The sequence below is a fragment of the Scylla paramamosain genome, chromosome 48, assembly GCF_035594125.1.
Source record: "Scylla paramamosain isolate STU-SP2022 chromosome 48, ASM3559412v1, whole genome shotgun sequence".
Lineage (NCBI taxonomy): Eukaryota > Metazoa > Arthropoda > Malacostraca > Decapoda > Portunidae > Scylla > Scylla paramamosain.
Genome location: NC_087198.1, coordinates 4,967,329 through 4,986,334, shown reverse-complemented (window position 1 = coordinate 4,986,334; position 19,006 = coordinate 4,967,329). Strand labels below are relative to the sequence as shown.

The window sequence follows — 19,006 nt, the reverse complement described above, 5'->3', positions numbered from 1 at the left end:
AGGTTTTGACTACGTGGACTACAGGTGCTTGTTCCAGCTGAGTGAGGGGCGCACTCGTAACAATGGTTACAAACTTGAACTGAAGCGTTAAAACAGAGATCTTTGTGGGAACTTCTTTTCCTACAAAATCTGCAGTCGTTTGAATGCGCTTCCCTCAGATGTCGTCAATAGTAACTCTGTAGAGCAGTTCAAGACAAGACTCGACGAGGTGCTGCCTACGTAGACTCGATGTCGCCTGGACATGTGTTTCTAACTTAGCTTGAGTCTCTTTCAGTACTCCCCTGTATGGGTCATAAGGCCTTCCGGAGTACTTCTCTTCCTTGTAACTCCTTGTAACTTGTAACACACACACACACACTCTCTCTCTCTCTCTCTCTCTCTCTCTCTCTCTCTCTCTCTCTCTCTCTCTCTCTCTCTCTCTCTCTCTCTCTCTCTCAAGTGCGTGTAAGAAAGAGGACAAAAGAGAGGAAGCGATTGAAGGAAAAAGTAAGAATTACTTCTCTTTCATACCAGAGAGGCTGTGAAGGAGAAGGGAAAGGGGAGGGAAGGAGGGAAGAGGAGAAGAGAAAGGGGAGGGAAGGAGGGAAGGAGGGAGGGATTGAGGGAAGGAAAGTAGGAAGGGAGTAAGACTGACACGCTGGCTTTTTTTTACGCTCCTTTCTGAAGGCCAACGATGTATAATCTCCTCCTCCTCCTCCTCCTCCACCTCCTCCTTCTCTTTGTTTGCTTCTTCATCTCCCTGATGCTTGTTTTGTTGTTGTTTTTGTTGTATTTCCTTTTCGCTTCCTGCTCCTCCTCCTCCTCCTATGTGAAAACAAAAAGGGTTTTAACATCAACGATTGGTCCACTAATAACAGAAAATGGCACAAAAATAGAAAACGAAACAGACATGGCGAACACCCTGAACGAGTACTTTTCAACAGTCTTCACGACTGAGGATGTTCAGGGCAGTCTGCCGACCCCTTCGACTCAGTCAAGAGGCACTACGCTGCCGGACTTCACCATCACAGAAAGTGAAATCCTCTGAGTCACGAAGAGCATGAACGTAAACAAAACAGCCGGGCCAGACAAGATATCACCCAGGCTTCTTAAAGAAGAAAGAAATGAGCTCGTGAAACGCTTACAATTTTATTCAATAAAACTTTACTAGCGGGTAAATTTCCCCACGAATGGAAACTAGCAAATGTCACGCCAGTCTTAAAAAAAAAAAAAAATAAAATAAATAAATCTCTCCCAGCCATTTACAGGCCGATCAGTCTCACTTCAGTAGTGTGCAAGCTAATGGAAACAATAATCAGAGATAGAATTGTTAAATATTTAAAAGAAAACAAAATCATAAAGGATTCGCAACACGGTTTCAGAACCAAGCGTTCCTGCTTAATGAACTTACTATTTAACTCGCATGACGAGACAAAAGCTGTTGATATTATCTACCTTGATTTCCAGAAAGCTTTCGACACTGTTCTCCTTAAGAGACTCACCAGTGAAGTAAAAGCTCACGGCATTGCCGGAAACACCCTGAAATGGCTGAGAGACTGGCTCTCTGACAGAAGACAGCGTGTTGTGATAAATGGAAAAGAGTCAGAGTGGCAAAAGGTAAACAGCGGTGTTCCTCAAGGCTCAGTATTAAGACCAGTACTCTTTATAATGTACATTAATGATATTGATGAAGGGATAAATTGCAAAATAAGTAAATTTGCAGACGACACCAAGATAACAAGTAGAATAACGTCTGTGTCACAATGGCAGGAACTCCAGTGTGACCTAAATAGACTAACAAGCTGGGCAGAAAATGGCGGATGAGATTCAATATAGAAAAGTGTACAATACATATCTCGCCTGAACAATGTTCAGGCGAGATATGTAATGAATAACATGCCACTGTCAAGCACCGATAAAGAAACTTCGCAGGTAATATTCATTGAGGAACACATCCTACACCACCCAATCCCTCTCTGTCAATATATAACACCCACATTTTACTGTGACTGCATTACAACTGTGTGGCTCTACTTACTGGTACTGCGACAGGCGGCTTGCCCATCCTGACTCTCTCTGGTCTGACAGCTGTGTCTAGCTTGTCCCTCTCTCTGTTTCTGTCTATTCCCGTCTCCTACACCTTGTAATATACGCGTGATGTTAGAGCGACCTTTTGCCCCAACAAGGCTTCCGTTGCTATAACATTTATTTTCCACTACTTCGATCATTTGCGGCATTTCCCTGTAACTTTCAATAAGGTTCATTTTCGAGTAAATATATTTATTTTCTCATACTTTGGTCATATGGTTCAATTTCATATACTTTCCGCAAGATCCATTTTCAAGTAACTATATTTATCTTCCCCGTACTTCGATCACACAGTTTATTTTTCCTTAACTTTCAATAAGATTCATTCTCGAGTTACTTTGGTAATCGCATCTTCTAATCAGGAACAAGGAGGCGGCGGTTCCTGTGGTGTGCCGGCTGTCCGTGTTGTCCATGTCACCTGTTTCCGGTGACCTCTGCTTCCCTCGTATACTAATTCAGTGATGGCCACCTGAGTACCTCTTCTTGTAATGTTGTGCTAATCTCCGGCTCTGTTAGTGTTGTGATGACTCACCGCATCTTGTTGTTCTCCACGGTGGTCACGTCTCGTCTCTTATCTGTCAGGGTGGTGATAGCTTCTTGATACCTGCTGTCGTTTTTATCATCTTCTTCCCTCATTTATTCTTTCTACTTCTCGTTTCCCTTTTTCATTTCTTCACTTTTGTTTCATTCTTGTTTCTTGTTACATGTTTCATTTCTTGTTGTTTGCTGGGTTACAACAACGTCCCTATTCTTCCTCCACGGCCCCTCACTTTCCTTCACTGCCTCTACTTCCCCTAGCTCTCCTTCCTTCACTGCTCCTCCTTCACCGTCCCTCTTCCCTCACTTGCCTTTCTTCCATCATTATTCCTCCTTCCCTTCACTGCTCTTCCTTCCTTCCCTGCCTTGCCCTGCTCATCCATTCCCCTGTCCCCTTCCTTCACCACCCTCCAGCCTCCCCCATCCTCGCCACTCTCGGATGTTGTTTATCTAGTCTCTCTCTCTCTCTCTCTCTCTCTCTCTCTCTCTCTCTCTCTCTCTCTCTCTCTCTCTCTCTCTCTCTCTCTCTCTCTCTCTCTCTCTCTCTCTTTTCTATTCAAGTCTTGTCTGTTTTTTTTTTTTTTTGGTTTAACTCTCTCATTACTTATGGCATCGTTTTCCTTAATCTTTCTTTCTTCCTTCTTTTTTGTATTTATTTGATTTCCTTTCTTCGTTTTCTACCTTTCCGTTATTTCATTATTTTTTTATCCTTCCTGCCTTCCTTTCTTTCATTTGATTTCTCTCCTTTTCTTATCCGTTTCTTCCTTTCCCTCTCCTTTTGTTCATACCTTCCTTTTTTTCTTTTTTTTTCTCCGTTTTACTTTTATTTATTTATTTATTTCATTTTATTAATTAATTCATTTTTTTGGTGGGGAAGGCTTTGCTTTTATTTATTTCTTTCTTTTCTCTTACGTTCCTTCCTTCCCTCCTTTCTGCCTCCCTTCCTCCCTCCCTCTCACTTTCCCTCCCTCTCTCACCGTGCCTGCATCCTTGCATTTTCCAGCCTACATCCACTTTACAAGATTGCTCAGTGTACTTTATCACAGACAGCCTCGGAAGAACCAAAATGCAAGTTACATATGTTTGTTCTTCATTTGTATTTCTTTGTGAGTGATCTAAATAAACTCCGTGCTCTTATCTATTACTGTTTGTTCATGTGTGAGCGATTTCAACCTCCGGTCCTTATCTTTTACTTCTTGTTTTTTCCTTTGTATCCCTCCGAGTGGCCATGTCTATTGGTGTTCGTTCTTAATTCGTGTTCCTGCAGGAGTGACCTATCCCTCGCCTCTCTCTTCCTCAGCTGTGACACAAGGAGCAGCTTTCTCAGCGACGGGGAGCGGTGGACGGCGGATGAATACTTCGGCTCCCGCGCCTTCTTCTGCATCATGTCCGACCCTCTGACCCTGGTGGTGGGCGACGTGCGTCAGAGGAGTTGAAAATGTATGGGGCTCGCTGCTGTGCCCTGCGTGTAGCTGTGAGGTGAAGTACAGACGGCTGCATTGTCTCAGCCTCGGAGGTGCCACTTGTTCAAATTACGAATGGTTTAATGTTATTTTTTGCAGGCTGTGGAATATTGCAGTATCTTATAACAAGACAAATGATATAAAAAAGCATGTAATTTACCGATAAGCATTACAGACAACATTATTGCGGTGATAAAATGTACTCCTGTAAAATGCTACGTGGCATCATCTCTCAGCTGTTTTCAAGGTCGCAAGGGCAGGCTACCCACCCGCCCTTCTCCCTCGGTTTGATGATGCCGCGTAGCATTTTACGGAAGTACTTTTAATCACCGCAATAATGTTGTCCTGTAATGCTTATAGGTAAATTACATGCTTTGTAATCCCATTAGTCTTGTTACAAGATAATGTAATATTAAACCATTCGTAATATGACTAAGTGGCACCTCCGAGGCTGCGACAATACAACCGTGTGTCCGTCATTTCACAGAGCACACCCGCGAGTCCCGTACATTTTCAAATCCTCTGATGGGTAAACAAAGCCTTAAAATGCATATGTGCATAGAACATTTTCTACTTAGAATTAAGCGTTCTTTCACCTCTTTCAGTATTTGCAGAAACTCGCGTTACACCCTGTATAGGAAATTAGAGACGTCGCAGTGAGCGTTTTGATACCAGATAGCGCCAGAATTTTTAATTCTCGCCGGAAAATAAATATTTTTTGGGGCAAGGTTTTACAAGCTTACAAAGGTGTATCGTTGGACAGTAATGCGTCTAAATTTTAAGTCAATTAATTTCGTGATAACTGACAGCACATGACATTGTTTGAGCCTCTATTCATAATTTCAGATGATATTCTTAAAAGAGCCTATAAGTGTATCAAGGCAGGCAATCTGTAATTTTCTACTGACCTCAATGGAAGTATACTAATATATACTTGCATTTTCATGTACTAAACAACAGGCAAATCCATTTAATGTAAAGAAAATATAATTTTGTATCAGAGACTTTATTTTTGCGGTACGATCACTATCCTCGGGTACTTGGGCAGCGAGGAAACCAAAACACAGGACCACGCTTACTGGACTACCCTGCACAATGGATACATCACCGCCACAATCATGGACTACAGCGGAATTAAGAAAATTCCCGAAAGAACGAGCTATACCCTATTCTGGATATAGTAGAGCAAAGTAAAGGCCTTTGTATCGGCAGAACTGAGAGGCTATTGTATACACTTTACACTCCTTCCTAACGGTGCGCGGCGCTTTCTTTAACTGAAGAATCATGATCAAGATAAGTACGTCGTACGTCCGCCAGCGGTGCTGTTCTTTTTTTTTATTTCACTGATTACTTTCATATACAGGACGTGTCAGTGATATCGGATATTTTTCAACATTCCCAGATAAAATGCACAAGCCGATATCAACATCCTTTTATTTTTACTGTTCATACTTACTTAAAAAAAAATCATTACCTATTTTTAGTTTTATCTTATAATTCAATTAACAAAGCCTTATCATACACCAGTAAGTATGAATATTTATATTAAGGGTTATGTTTTTAATTTTAGATACACTTGTGCAGCAATTCATGCTGTACTTTTCCTGCACATCGATTTCAAATTTAGCTAAGACACCCCTTTGCCCCAGGAAATCGCAGACAATTAAAAATGCTGACGCTGATAGGTATCTACCAGCCTCACTGCCACGTCTCTAATTGCAAGGTGGCGAACAAGTTGTCTCAGTATATCAACCACGGGAACAATAGACACCTGTAACCGCTTCACTCAGGGCGTCCAATCCCTTATGCTTTCGGATCCAATACCTTACATTCTTCAGTTAAAAAACTCATTACCTTACACACACACACACACACACACACACACACACACACACACACACACACACACCTTTCCTCAAACTCATTCATATTTTACCTTTTTTTTTTCCCCGCAATGCATTTTTAATCTTTCCTGTTTATTAATTAAGCTCCTTTGCGCACCTTATGAATTAATTCGAGCGTTTCATTATAAGTTACAGGAGAGAAGCAAGTGATACTTCTTAATGGTTCGGTTTCATTTGGAAGGGAAGGAATAGGAGGTAGAAAAGGGTTATTGTGATAGATAATGTAAAAAGAAAGGGTTATATATATATATATATATATATATATATATATATATATATATATATATATATATATATATATATATATATATATATATATATATATATATATATATATATATATATATATATATATATATATATATATATATTATTAAAAGCGTTAACTTATCTATGAAAAGAGTGTTTGTGTGTGTGTGTGTAATAATAATGTTTCTTTCTCTCTCTCTCTCAATGAAAGATAAGAGCGAGAGAAAACAGAAAAACAAAACTGTTGTAAGGAGAGAGAGAGAGAGAGAGAGAGAGAGAGAGAGAGAGAGAGAGAGAGAGAGAGAGAGAGAGAGAGAGCGTAAACCACCAACACAAAATTAAATTCCTGAGCAGATCTCTTCTCTCTCTCTCTCTCTCTCTCTCTCTCTCTCTCTCTCTCTCTCTCTCTCTCATAATCCATCCCTGCTATACGTAATCACAATGTAATGCCCTATTGTTTGGTTTATTTTCCTAAGTGTTCCCCTCCTCACCCCATTTTTTCTCTTCCCTCATTTGTTCCTTTTGATTTTATTCGTATTTTTTTCCTTTATTTTTCTCATTTTTCTCTTGATTCGCCATTTTTTTCTTATTCTTTTCTTATTCTCCCGGTATCCATTATTTTTCATTTTTTTTCTTTTTCCTCTTTCTCCCAATCCTCTCGGTGTGTCTGCTGCTGGCTCGTGATTGGCTGGATTGGGATGGCTTGGTGTATGTGGATTGGTGTGGACGGCTATTATTATTTGCTTGTATTTTGTTTATTTACTTTTTTTTTTTATTGTTTGTGTAAGAGAGAGAGAGAGAGAGAGATTTAGGAAGACCACAAATTTCTCTCTCTCTCACTCAATGTTAAAGTAAAGCTTCATTATCTTTCTTCACCGTAGTGTTAAAAAATATACGACTATGTTGGTTTGTTTGTTAGCGTTCAGATTAATTTGCTTTATTTAGTCTTCATTTATTTATTTATTTATTTATTTTGTGTTGGTGTATATATATATTTTTTTCAGTGTTAATTGATGAGATTATTTCTTTATAGTGTGTTTTATTTAGTTAGTTTTTGTTGTAAGTTAATTCAAAGTTGAGCATTTTGACTCACCTTTGACTCACCACACTCAAGTTGTGTCCTGTATTTTTGTGTAAGCCTCATATTTTTGAGTCAAGCATTTAATATATATTCTTCACTTGTACACACACATTGAGCCTCACTACACTCACGCAGGCTGGAAGAAAATTTGGCTTGTCGATTTCGGTTCCATTCCTTGTTGTAGACACTACAAGATTCTAACATTTGTGTGTGTGTGTGTGTGAAGGAGACAATTGTTGGTGAGGGGCTGTGGAGAGTCACTGTGGGTTTGTAAACATACTGTGGGGGACATACTGTGGGGAGAGAGAGAGAGAGAGAGAGAGAGAGAGAGAGAGAGAGAGAGAGAGAGAGAGAGAGAGAGAGAGAGAGAGAGAGAGAGAGAGAGAGAGGTTATTCACTGTTCCTCATCGCAGGAGAAGTATTGTTCATAGTTGTTCATTGCAGGTGTGGGAAGACACAGTATGTTGAGGGAAGGTAGCTGCAGGAGTGAACAGCTGCACCAGTGACAGCAGCAACAGAGCCCCACGACTGCTGCTGCTCCTCTCCTCCCAGCACAGCAGCACACAGGACACATATCCATCATCTTTAAATCCCAGACACTCGTGCCTTGGTAATCTCACTGCAGCAAACCCTACATTGCTCAGGTCAACTTCCAGCTAGAGTCATAATATCTGGAGTTATTTTTCAAGATAAAGAAGGTTCAAAATATCCCCCCAAAAAAGTTATTTTTAGAGTTGAAAATCCACTCGAATTTTCTGCCTGAAGCTCTCGTTTAAAAATAACTCCGTCTTGGATCTTGTGTCCGACTCCAACTGTGTCCTTCAAGTGAACGGGTCTTCAGTTTGTAGTGAGGCTTCCAAGCCGCCCAGATCTGTGAAGGCGAGCAGTCAGTCAGATGATGAGAGTAGACAACATCAGCAACATAATGAGAGAAAGTCACAATAATAGAGATAACATGAAGGCACTCAAGTATTAATGAGAAAACAAGACAAAATAATGAGAAAAGTAAAATGATGAGAGACAAATAAGGCCAGTCTACAAATAATAGTGAGTTTACTCTAGGAAGGGTCTGCTGTACTGCTTAATGACCATTCAAGTCTACTTGTTAAAGATATGTTTACATTTTGAACTGTCATTTTCTTGTACTATGATACATTTTTAACTATTTTTTTTACACCTGCCTTATAATTAACATTGAGTAGAGTCTCACTAATACAACTTGAATATTACTCAGCCGGCAGTCTTTGCCATGGTGGAGTGTGACACTCTAAATCAGTACTGACATTTTATCATTTACATTTTATTACTTTGATTACTCAACAAAATACTGCATTGTTTTTCGTAACCTGCTGACTGGTGAAAGGACAGTGTGTGCTCCTGAACACTTGGTTCTTGCCACGTGCCACAGCACTCTGACAGCTTCCAGTGGTCCTGTCTGAGATAATGCACCACACAACATTAGGAATAGGAATAATTATTTCACTAAAACTTTAATTATCTGCAATAAAAACTTGGAATGAGTTTATGCACTTTGTGAATTTAGGAATCTGGAACAATGATTGCAGTTATTTAACTACCTGCACTAAAGAGTTTGTATTAGTTATGGCGGTGTTGACAACAAGTATAAACACTCTGAGAGGCGTGACCTCCGCCGCACTGCTTCATCAGCCTTCAAGTCCCGGCAGTAAAACGGTTCGTGTGAGGAAGACTGTTTCTGGTGCTACAGGTGAAAACTGTTACTACTAGTGTGTACATATCTGTGGAAACCAAAGGATGTTTTCAATCGTACCCAACGTTATAGTCATGGAGATATCTCTCTTCCTGCACACAAAACAACTACCAGCACCTAATTATTACACACATACTCCTACACCAGCCTCGGAGACTCCATCTGGTGAGCGGACCACAATTGTCCCCGGGTCAGACTGCTCTTCTGGTAACGACCCTAAATGTCTTGATACCCCTCTCAGTTTTTCTTCATAAACTTCTGCAACATTCGCGTTCAATCTGTAGAACACTGCCTCTCCTCTATTAAGCTTCATCATCCTTTCGTCACTAAAACTCAGATGTCTGAGGCAACTGATATTAGCCCCTTTTCTGTTCCCTCCTACTTTCTCTATCCTCATTTTCGATCCAAAGCTGGATGCTGTGTTCATGTGCGCAATGACTTAACCTGCTTTCCACTCTCTTGAATCTTCTGAGTTTTCCACCACCAGGGTACGACAACAGAGTCACTCTCAAACTAAATTTATCTGTGCTGTATACCTCTCAAATAACTCTTCTGACTATGAAAAATTCTTTGACTACTTAACTTCCAAAGTGGAGCACATTGACTCTCTTCCCTTTTGCAGAGATCTTAATTCTTGGAGACTGACTTCAATGTTCACCACCAACTTTGGCTTTCCTCTCCCTTCACTGACCATCCTGGTGAACTAGCCTTAGACTTTGCTATTCTCCACGACCTAAAGCAATTGGTGCAACACCTTACTCGTATTCCTGACCGTCTTGAAGATAGGCCCAACATTCTTGACCTTATCCTGACCTCTAATCCTTCTGCTTATGCTGTCACCCTTTCTTCTCCGTTGGGCTCCTCCGATCACAGTCTCATATCTGTATCTTGTCCTATCGCTCCAATCCCTCCTCAGGATCCCCCAAAAGGAAGGTGCCACTGGCGTTTTGCCTGTACTAGTTGGGGGAACATGGAGGTATTTTGCTGATTTTCCTTGGAAAATGACTACTGCTTCCGTGTCAGAGACCCGTCTTTGTGTGCTGAGCGCATAACAGAGGTGATAGTGTCTGGCATGGAGGCGTACATTCCTCACTCTTTTTCTCGACCTAAACCTTCCAAAGTTAAACTTGGTTTAACATAGCTTGTTCTCGTGCTATACATGATAGAGAGGTGGCCCACCAAAGGTGCTTAAGCCTTCTTCCATCACCGGAATCTAATGCACTTTACATTTCTGCCATGCCAAGTCTGTTCTCCAATTAGCCAAAAAAAACTCCTTCATTAACAGAAAGTGTCAAAACGTTTCAAGATCTAACTCTCCCTCGTGACTTCTGGCACTTACCCAAAAACATCTATAATAACTTTGCTTCTCCTTTCCCTTCTTTATTTCAACCAGATGGCACCACTGCTATCACATCTATCTCTAAAGCTGAACTCTTCGCTCAAACCTTTGCTAAAAACTCTAACCCTGGACGATTCAAGGTTTGTTCTTCCCTCTCCTCCACTAGCGTAGACATGACAAAGGTGACGGTAAGTACACAATGGACATGACACACTCAGGCAGCTGGTACAGCTTTGGCTATAAGTGTTATAGCAATACTCTGCCACTTTGTTGACAAGTGACAATACAACCTCTCGTTCCTCAGAATGTTCTTTTCACGTAACAGCTTCAAACCAAATCCTGAACCAACATGAACCACCTCTGCTATCAAGTAGTCAGCACTGTGAAGGGTTGTACAGTTCCTTACCTCACTAAATAATACTTCTTTCTTATCCAATCTGTCTGTCTATGTGTCTGCTGCCATGGCTTGACCTGCTCTTCTTTCATCTGTAACTTCCATTCTGTCTGCTGTCTCCCTGCATCCTCTTGTCCACCACACCATCGTCTCTTGTGTGTCTGCTGCCACTGTCTGTCTAGGAAAAAAAAATAAAATTTTCTTCGAAATCTTGAACAACTACAACATGAACCACCTGTGGTTTAATCATTCTCCAGCATTTCTTCTGTCCACTGTCACTGTCTGAACCAGTCACCTAACACACCATCCTTCCTGCCACGGTCATTCCTCTCTAATGCTCTTCTCTTTCTCCCTCTCTCAGCGTGGGGGCAGCACAGGCCTCGGCACTCCCTGGCACCACGGCAGGTGTCAGTGAGGCAGGCAGGTGTTGGTTCAAGTCCTGGCAGTGTCACTTCGCTGCTGTATTGTTTTGTGCAGCGGATGATGCTACGTTTTTCATCACTTAGTTAGTGTAGAGTTTATTTTTGCTTGACGTTATTTGTGTTGGAAAGACATTGCCATTATATAGTGGTAGATGTTCTAGGAAATAAGGAATTAGCAATACTAATACATGCTTGAACAACACTCACCGGTGTGGAAGGCTTGTCAGGGAGTGGCTGTAGTGGCTTCACTTGAACCACGACCATGTTCTCCTCAACCCTTGGAAAGATAACAATTTATCTGAAATGGAGAGATACAAAGATAGAGAAAAATTTAAGTGAGACACTGCAAAGTGTAGCTGACAGTGTACGCGTCGTCATCAAGAAGAGGGGCTCTGCAAAGAAATAGTAAGACACTCGTGAAGGCTATCATCTTTTCTCAAGGGAAGTGTGTGTCGTGTGTCTTAACATCGTCAGGCGCGCAAACATGTTTTGCATCAAGGGTGTCGTTGTACGATCCGGATATGAATTTTTTTTTAATTTTTTTTATTTTCTACATTTTTTTTCCCATTTTTTATATATGTAATGTTTTGATATATATATATATATATATATATATATATATATATATATATATATATATATATATATATATATATATATATATATATATATATATATATATATATATATATATCCCCTTATGTAATGAGGTCTTCTGTTATGAAATTTCACGGTTTCGCCCGCTGCGAGACATGACTTTTTTTTTTTTTTTCTTTCTGGCGTACCCGTTCTTCCTCAGTCTCCTATGAATATCTACGGTTCTTTTGCTGCGTACAACATTAGAGAGTACGTAATTTTAGGTCTAACTATTTTTTTCAAATTTATATACGAAAAATAAGATAAATATTTTTCCGTAAATCTAGGAAATAGTCAATGTGTCTGCATTAGATATCTTTTGCATTAATATTTTATTTATTTCAAACAGTTAAACACTGGTTTTGATCTAAAAGTCGAAATATAACAAAAATATTGTTTTCAGCCGCCTTCCCCCCTCCCCCCGGGTAATTAAGGGTGAAATCATGAATTACTTTAGGCCTATGTACAAAACCAATCGTAGTAACTAAATTAATCTATATCTGTTTTTCAACATATTGTGATGTATATATCATGTGAATTTCAAGTCCTTAGCTGCAATAGGTGTATTATAGTCACCCCTTAAACTTTGACATAACTTAAAATGGCGGATTTTGGCATATAAAAATGATCTCCGTTGTTATTGGTGTTACACACAGATGGGCCATTGCGGCTTATCAAGCTGTGAGAGGCGAACAAAGTCTGCTGTCGTCATTTTTGTTTGTAACTGATTTTGATTTCTGACAAATATTTGAAAGTAAATATTTGACACAGTTTTTTTTTTTTACTTTTTCATTGAAAAAAAAAAAAAAACTTATCGTACAAAAAAAAAAAAAAGATAGCAGACATTCTTCTTGCAACCTTCCTGATCAAAATATTTTTTAAATGAATTGGTCAATAAATGAGGGAGGAGAGGCGAGTTGAACACTGGCAATTTAATATGGGATTAGCGATCCTTCAACCCCCTCAAGTGGATGAATAAAGGTGATTAGTTACTTTGATGTGTAAAGACTGTAATTTGTAAAGATGAGAATAAATGAGAATAAATTATTTCTATGACCTTGTGTCCAGCCAATGTTTGTAGGTTTAAGGTGAAACCACGAGGTGAGGTGACATTAGTATTGCCAAGTGTCTTTGTAAGGTACTCACACCAAAGTTTCCATTTGCTTCAATCAATCAAGGTCTGGTGATAAAAACAAGGCACTGCATCCTGTGCACTCTACCCTGTGCACGCCTTCCTTTCACTCTGGAATGCACATCTTTATATATTGTGCTGCATTCACACTCACATATTTCAATACAAATAAATAAAATTAATAACAATCACAACAAAAAACAAAAAGTGACCAATAAAAAAATAAAATAAAACAACAAACACAGTTGTGAAGAACTCTTCTCCGTTAACCTCCAAGATAACATCAGAACTAGTAGTCTTCACGAAAAAAAAAAAATAATAAAATAAATAAAGATAAACACTATCACTCTCACGTAGAGCACAGCGTTACACCACAAAAAAAAAAAAAAAAAAAATGCATCAGACCGAGGAGGGTTCCTATGTACAGCAAGTGACCCCTAAACAAACTAGCTAGCTAACCACAACCAAGGACCCCGGAAGTGCTTATCTGGGTTCTTGTGGCTGGATGGTGTCCGGGTAGCAGTCTGGGGCAGGTGAGGTGGATGGCTGAGTGTAGGCGACCACGTGGCTATGTCTGGTGTCCTCCACGACCTTGTGGAGCTGTATGGGGTCACCTCGCCACTTCCGGGATGACCTGGGATAGTTATCTCGTCACCTACAACCCACTTCTGGTTCTTCATCACCATTGTTAGAGGTAGTTCATGGGTCACCTGCAATAGTAGTAGTAGTAGTAGTAGTAGTAGTAGTAGCAGTAAAAGTAGTAGTAGTACTGGTGGTAGTGGTGGTAGTAGTAGTAGTAGCAGTGGTAGTGGTAGTAGTAGTGGTGGTGGTGGTGGTGGTGGTTGTTGTTGTTGTGGTGGTGGTGGTGGTGGTGGTGGTGGTTGTGGTGGTGTTGGTGGTGTTGGTTGTGGTGGTGGTAGTAGTAGTGGTAGTGGTGATGGTGGTAGTAGCAGTGGTAGTGGTAGTAGTGGTGGTGGTGGCGGTGGTAGTAGTGGTGACGGTGGTAGTAGTAGTGGTGGTGGTGGTGGTAGTGTCGGTGGTAGTAGTGGAGGCGGTGGTAGTAGTGGTGGTTGTGGCGGTGGTAGTAGTGGTGGTGGTGGTATTCGTGGTGGTGGTGGTGGTGGTAGTAGTAGTAGTAGTAGTAGTGGTGGTGGTGGTGGTGGTGGTGATAGTAGTAGTAGTAGTAGTAGTAGTAGTGGTGGTGATGGTGGTGGTGGTGGTGGTGGTGGTGGTGGTGGTAGTAGATGTGTTAGTAGTAGTAGTAGTAGTAGTAGTAGTAGTAGTAGTAGTAGTAGTAGTAGTTGTTGTAGTAGTAGTAGTAGTAGTAGAAGTAGTAGTAGTAGTACGAGTAGTACTAGTAGTAGTACGATTAGTAGTAGTAGTAGTACGATTAGTAGTAGTAGTACGAGTAGTAGTAGTAGTAGTAGTAGTAGTAGTAGTAGTAGTAGATTAAACAAAATAGTAAAAAAAAGAAACCAACAGACAAACCGAGAGAGAGAGGAGGAGGGAGGGGGGCTATTGTAGCCCCCCTCCCTCTCTCTCTCTCTCTCTCTCTCTCTCTCTCTCTCTCTCTCTCTCTCTCTCTCTCTCTCTCTCTCTCTGGGAGGTAAGAGAACACCATTTTCTTGTTGGATTGCAAGGTCACTCTAGAAGAGCGGGAAAAAGATGCAGAGGGCGCTGTCAAATCTTTAGTGTGAATGAAGGACGGACAAGTGCAGCTTGAGAAGGTAGGAGAGTGAAGAGTGTATGTGATCAGTGTGATGGGAAGGTACATGTATGCCTCCCATGTTCTGAAAGAAAGCACTCTCTCCATCAATAGCGACCTTCACACATTTGCTGCAATCATTTCTTGAGTCACTGTTTTCACTACACAAGGAATGAAGAAGCTGTTTATATGAATGTTGAAGGATAAAGCCTTTTCTTTGTGCAGCTGCAAACAGGACACAGGCTTTCATTTGTTACAGGGAAAGTTCTCCTTTGTGCAAGAAATGATAGTAATGATTTCAATAAGAGTAGGTAAAAATGTTATGTTGTTTTGCAATCACAGATTTGCTTTGTAATAAAACAATATATAGATGTAGGATACTACATCTATATGTTGAGCCGTGACTGAGACAAGTTTTATTATTACCATTTAGAGTTCCACCTTTGTATTTTGACCAGTTACAATGTCACTTCACAAAAGATACTTTCATTATTTTACCATTATTATATTTGCCTCATTAAAAATTATGATAATTAATAATCAACATTTGTTTAAAAGATTTGCGTTTAATTTTTGCCCGTTATTTAATGGAATTCATTGTTAAAAAGAAAAAAAAGGAAGAAAAGTGATAAATGTTGGGCCAGTGGTACACACGGCAACTTTGAATAGTCTGAAATGTAACGGCGGTGGTGCGTGTGGCGCCTGACGTGTTAAATATTGACTGATTTTACTTAATATAACACCATTTTTTTTATATAACTCTCTCCACCGTAGTCTTTCTAACGTCCAAAACCGTCACCTACCCACTCCCCTCTCACTCTCTCACTCCCTCCCAATGTCCCTAGAAGTTACAACCTTCAATTCTCTCCACCCTAATCTTTCTCCAGTTCAAATCCGTCACCTACCTACTCCCCTCTCACTCTCACTCTCACCTTGGCCTCGTACAGGTCGTCCACTTAGGGCGTAATGTTCTTGAGTTGTTCTTCACAGTCCTCTCAAGTTCTCTCAGTGAGTCTTTGAGTTTTGCTTCATATTCTACTTGTAACTTCCTATCAAGCTCACCTATCTCCAGGTGTTTGCGCTTCTTCGTTTCTGTCACCTACTGCTCATAAATTGCAATGGTAGGAGTAGTAGTAGTAGTGGTAGTAGTGGTAGAGGGTGGGTGCAGCATAATTGCTGGCTCACAAAAACACAAAATTATCTCATCGTTTCATTACACTTTCTTATTCGTTTTTGTTTCAGCGGTGCATTTTTACCGCAGATTTTCTTTTCATCTGTATTTTCTTGCTTTTCTCTCACTTTCCATTTGTTTTGTTTAACTTGCTTTCTCCTTCGTCTTACTCTGGCCACCATTCTCTCTCTCTCTCTCTCTCTCTCTCTCTCTCTCTCTCTCTCTCTCTCTCTCTCTCTCTCTCTCTCTCTCTCTCTCTCTCTCTCTCTCTCTCTCTCTCTCTCTCTCACCCTCACCATCACTATCTCTCTCTCTCTCTCTCTCTCTCTCTCTCTCTCTCTCTCTCTCTCTCTCTCTCTCTCTCTCTCTCTCTCTCACCCTCACCATCACTATCTCACTCTCTCTCTCTCTCTCTCTCTCTCTCTCTCTCTCTCTCTCTCTCTCTCTCTCTCTCTCTCTCTCTCTCTCTCTCTCTCTCTCTCTCTCTCTCTCTCTCTCTCTCTCTCTCTCTCTCTCTCTCTCTCTCTCTCTCTCTCTCTCTCTCTCTCTCTCTCTCTCTCTCTCTCTCTCTCTCTCTCTCTCTCTCTCTCTCTCTCTCTCTCTCTCTCTCTCTCTCTCTCTCTCTCTCTCTCTCTCTCTCTCTCTCTCAGTAAAGAAAGGTAAAGTGATTTTTGATTTTTGATTTTTTTTTTTGTTAATGTGTCAGGGTACATGGTCTCAGTTTGGCAATAGAATGAATGGAGCAAGTTTTGATGTCAACTTCATGTGGAGGAAAATTGTGTTTCCTTTATATATATATATATATATATATATATATATATATATATATATATATATATATATATATATATATATATATATATATATATATATATATATATATATAGTAAGTACAATTTTTGTCCACGTGAAAAATAAAATAAATGATAAACGACCCATCACAAAGCCTCATTACTTAAACTCAGAAATCACAATGGACAGAAATGGTCTTTACGACGCCAGTACTTCACTCAGGTATTAAACACCAGTGCCGCATCAATTTTCTCTCGCTTTCTTTTCTACACTACCAGCGTGACGCCCTCCACGCCCCTGCCACCCACGCCAACCACTTCACAAACTTTAGAAAAACTGACTCAAAACGTTGGAGGGAAGCATCACGTAGACAGACAAACACAGATTGCTCTCTCCACCAGTCATCCATCAACAGACTGACTGACTGACTGTGTGATTGAAAGACGGACAGACAGACACATATTGGTCTCTCCACCATTCCTCCATCAACTGACTGACTGACTGACTGTATGATTGAAAGACGGACAGACAGACAGACTGCTCTCTCCAGAAGTCATCCAACAACAGATTGACTGATTGATTGAAAGACGGACAGACAGACACATATTGGTCTCTCCACCATTCCTTCATCAACAGACTGACTGACTGACTGAAAGACGGACAGACAGACAGGTGGTGTACTCATATTTATCTGCTCAGCTTCTCAACTTACTTAACTACAGCCTCAGTCATATAACTTTCATCATCAGAGCCAGGAAATTTAAAATACTGCTTCATTTGCTGTCAATCTCTCTCTCTCTCTCTCTCTCTCTCTCTCTCTCTCTCTCTCTCTCTCTCTCTCTCTCTCTCTCTCTCTCTCTCTCTCTCTCTCTCTCTCTCTCTCTCTCTCTCTCTCTCTCTCTCTCTCTCTCTCTCTCTCTCTCTCTCTCTCTCTCTCTCTCTCTCACTGACGTCACATCACACAGGTCATTATATTGATGAAATTGTTTAAATATGCACACATTTCCTAATAGAATTAATTTTCTATTGTAAGTTTACATAAATAGTCCAATAATAGTATACAAAACCACAGATTACTACCTTTCATTACGTGTGGAGCTTCAATCTCAAATAAAAACCATTATACATTGACTCAAATAAGGCAACACTCACCTGGGACACGAGGAGCAGGGGAGGACAGGCAAGAAAAAGCGGGGAGAGGGTGGCGGGCAGGTTAGGAAGGGAGCGGGGAGGAAAGAAAGGGGAGAGAAGGCCTGAAACAGGGAGGTGAAACAAGCGAACGAGTGACTGCAATTTGCTGATTATAGGAGTACACACACACACACACACACACACACTCTCTCTCTCTCTCTCTCTCTCTCTCTCTCTCTCTCTCTCTCTCTCTCTCTCATCCCTGATAATCGTATCACCGCCACCACCACCACTTCCACTCCGTCCGATAAACACCTTTTTACACCACCACCACCACCGCTTAGCCCGCTCCGACTACGACCACCGCCACCTATCACCTCCACCACCACCACCATCGCAATCCTCAACCACACCCAACAACCACAACACCGTTGCGTCCGCTGCACCCACCACTGTCACACAACCACCACCATCCCCAACAACCACAACCACCTTTAACATAAGCCAGTCACGTTCACCATCACTACCAACACCCTCTACAACCATTCCAACCATACCAAACACCACCACAACCACCACCTCAACTCCAGTCACGTCCGCCATAGCCACCTCCACCTCCCCCTTCCACCATCCTACTCTCCACATCTCTCTTCCACTATCCACTCCTCCCTATCCACCACCAGGCCATACTCACATCCACCTCTCCCTCCACACCGCAGTCCACCACAACATGCCCGGCAGGGACAGACGCAACACCGCCTCACCGCCGTAACACAACCGGGGACTCGTCACGTCAGCGGGCGCAGGGCGAATGGCTGAAGAGACGGCGAGGAGAGAGTATCACGTGACTTGAATACTTGGCGCTGATTGGTGAAGGCTGTGCTGAGGTAATTGTCACTAAGAACGGAGCCACTCTCGCAATACTACTTGTAATGATACAAAATAATAGAATCACGGTTTTTATTACCAGTAGAAGACACTTACCAATACTCTGTGAGGCAAGAAGTAACGACAAATGAAGGATGCGTGAGCTTTACGAAGAATACGAAAGAAAACGGAAAAATAGAACGCTCTGATTGGCAGACGGGAAGCAGACCCACCACCACAGCTCTCGTATTTATTGAGGATTATATAGACTTGAAATAGCGACTTGAGACTAATGAAATAACGTAATACATGTAGTGCGGGTGTTTTTCATCAATGACAGACAGACTAATGCTACGAGATAAAGAAAAAAAAAAGATACATTAGTCA

At 41.1% G+C, this 19,006-nt stretch overlaps 1 long non-coding RNA gene across 4 annotated transcripts; it reads right to left on the bottom strand.

Annotated features, from left to right (window-relative positions):
- Positions 1–6,969: 6,969 nt before the first annotated feature.
- LOC135095334 (uncharacterized) lies at positions 6,970–18,565 on the bottom strand. Of its 4 annotated transcripts, XR_010264292.1 has the most exons (6): positions 18,447–18,548; positions 17,774–17,874; positions 11,393–13,663; positions 10,776–10,941; positions 8,648–8,736; positions 6,970–8,172 (listed from the first exon to the last, which is right to left on the bottom strand). It is a non-coding gene; the product is annotated as an uncharacterized LOC135095334 (long non-coding RNA). The 4 variants fall into 4 exon arrangements; XR_010264291.1 differs by lacking the exon at positions 17,774–17,874 and having other exon boundaries at positions 18,447–18,565; XR_010264295.1 differs by lacking the exons at positions 17,774–17,874; positions 18,447–18,548 and adding an exon at positions 18,068–18,340.
- Positions 18,566–19,006: the final 441 nt, after the last annotated feature.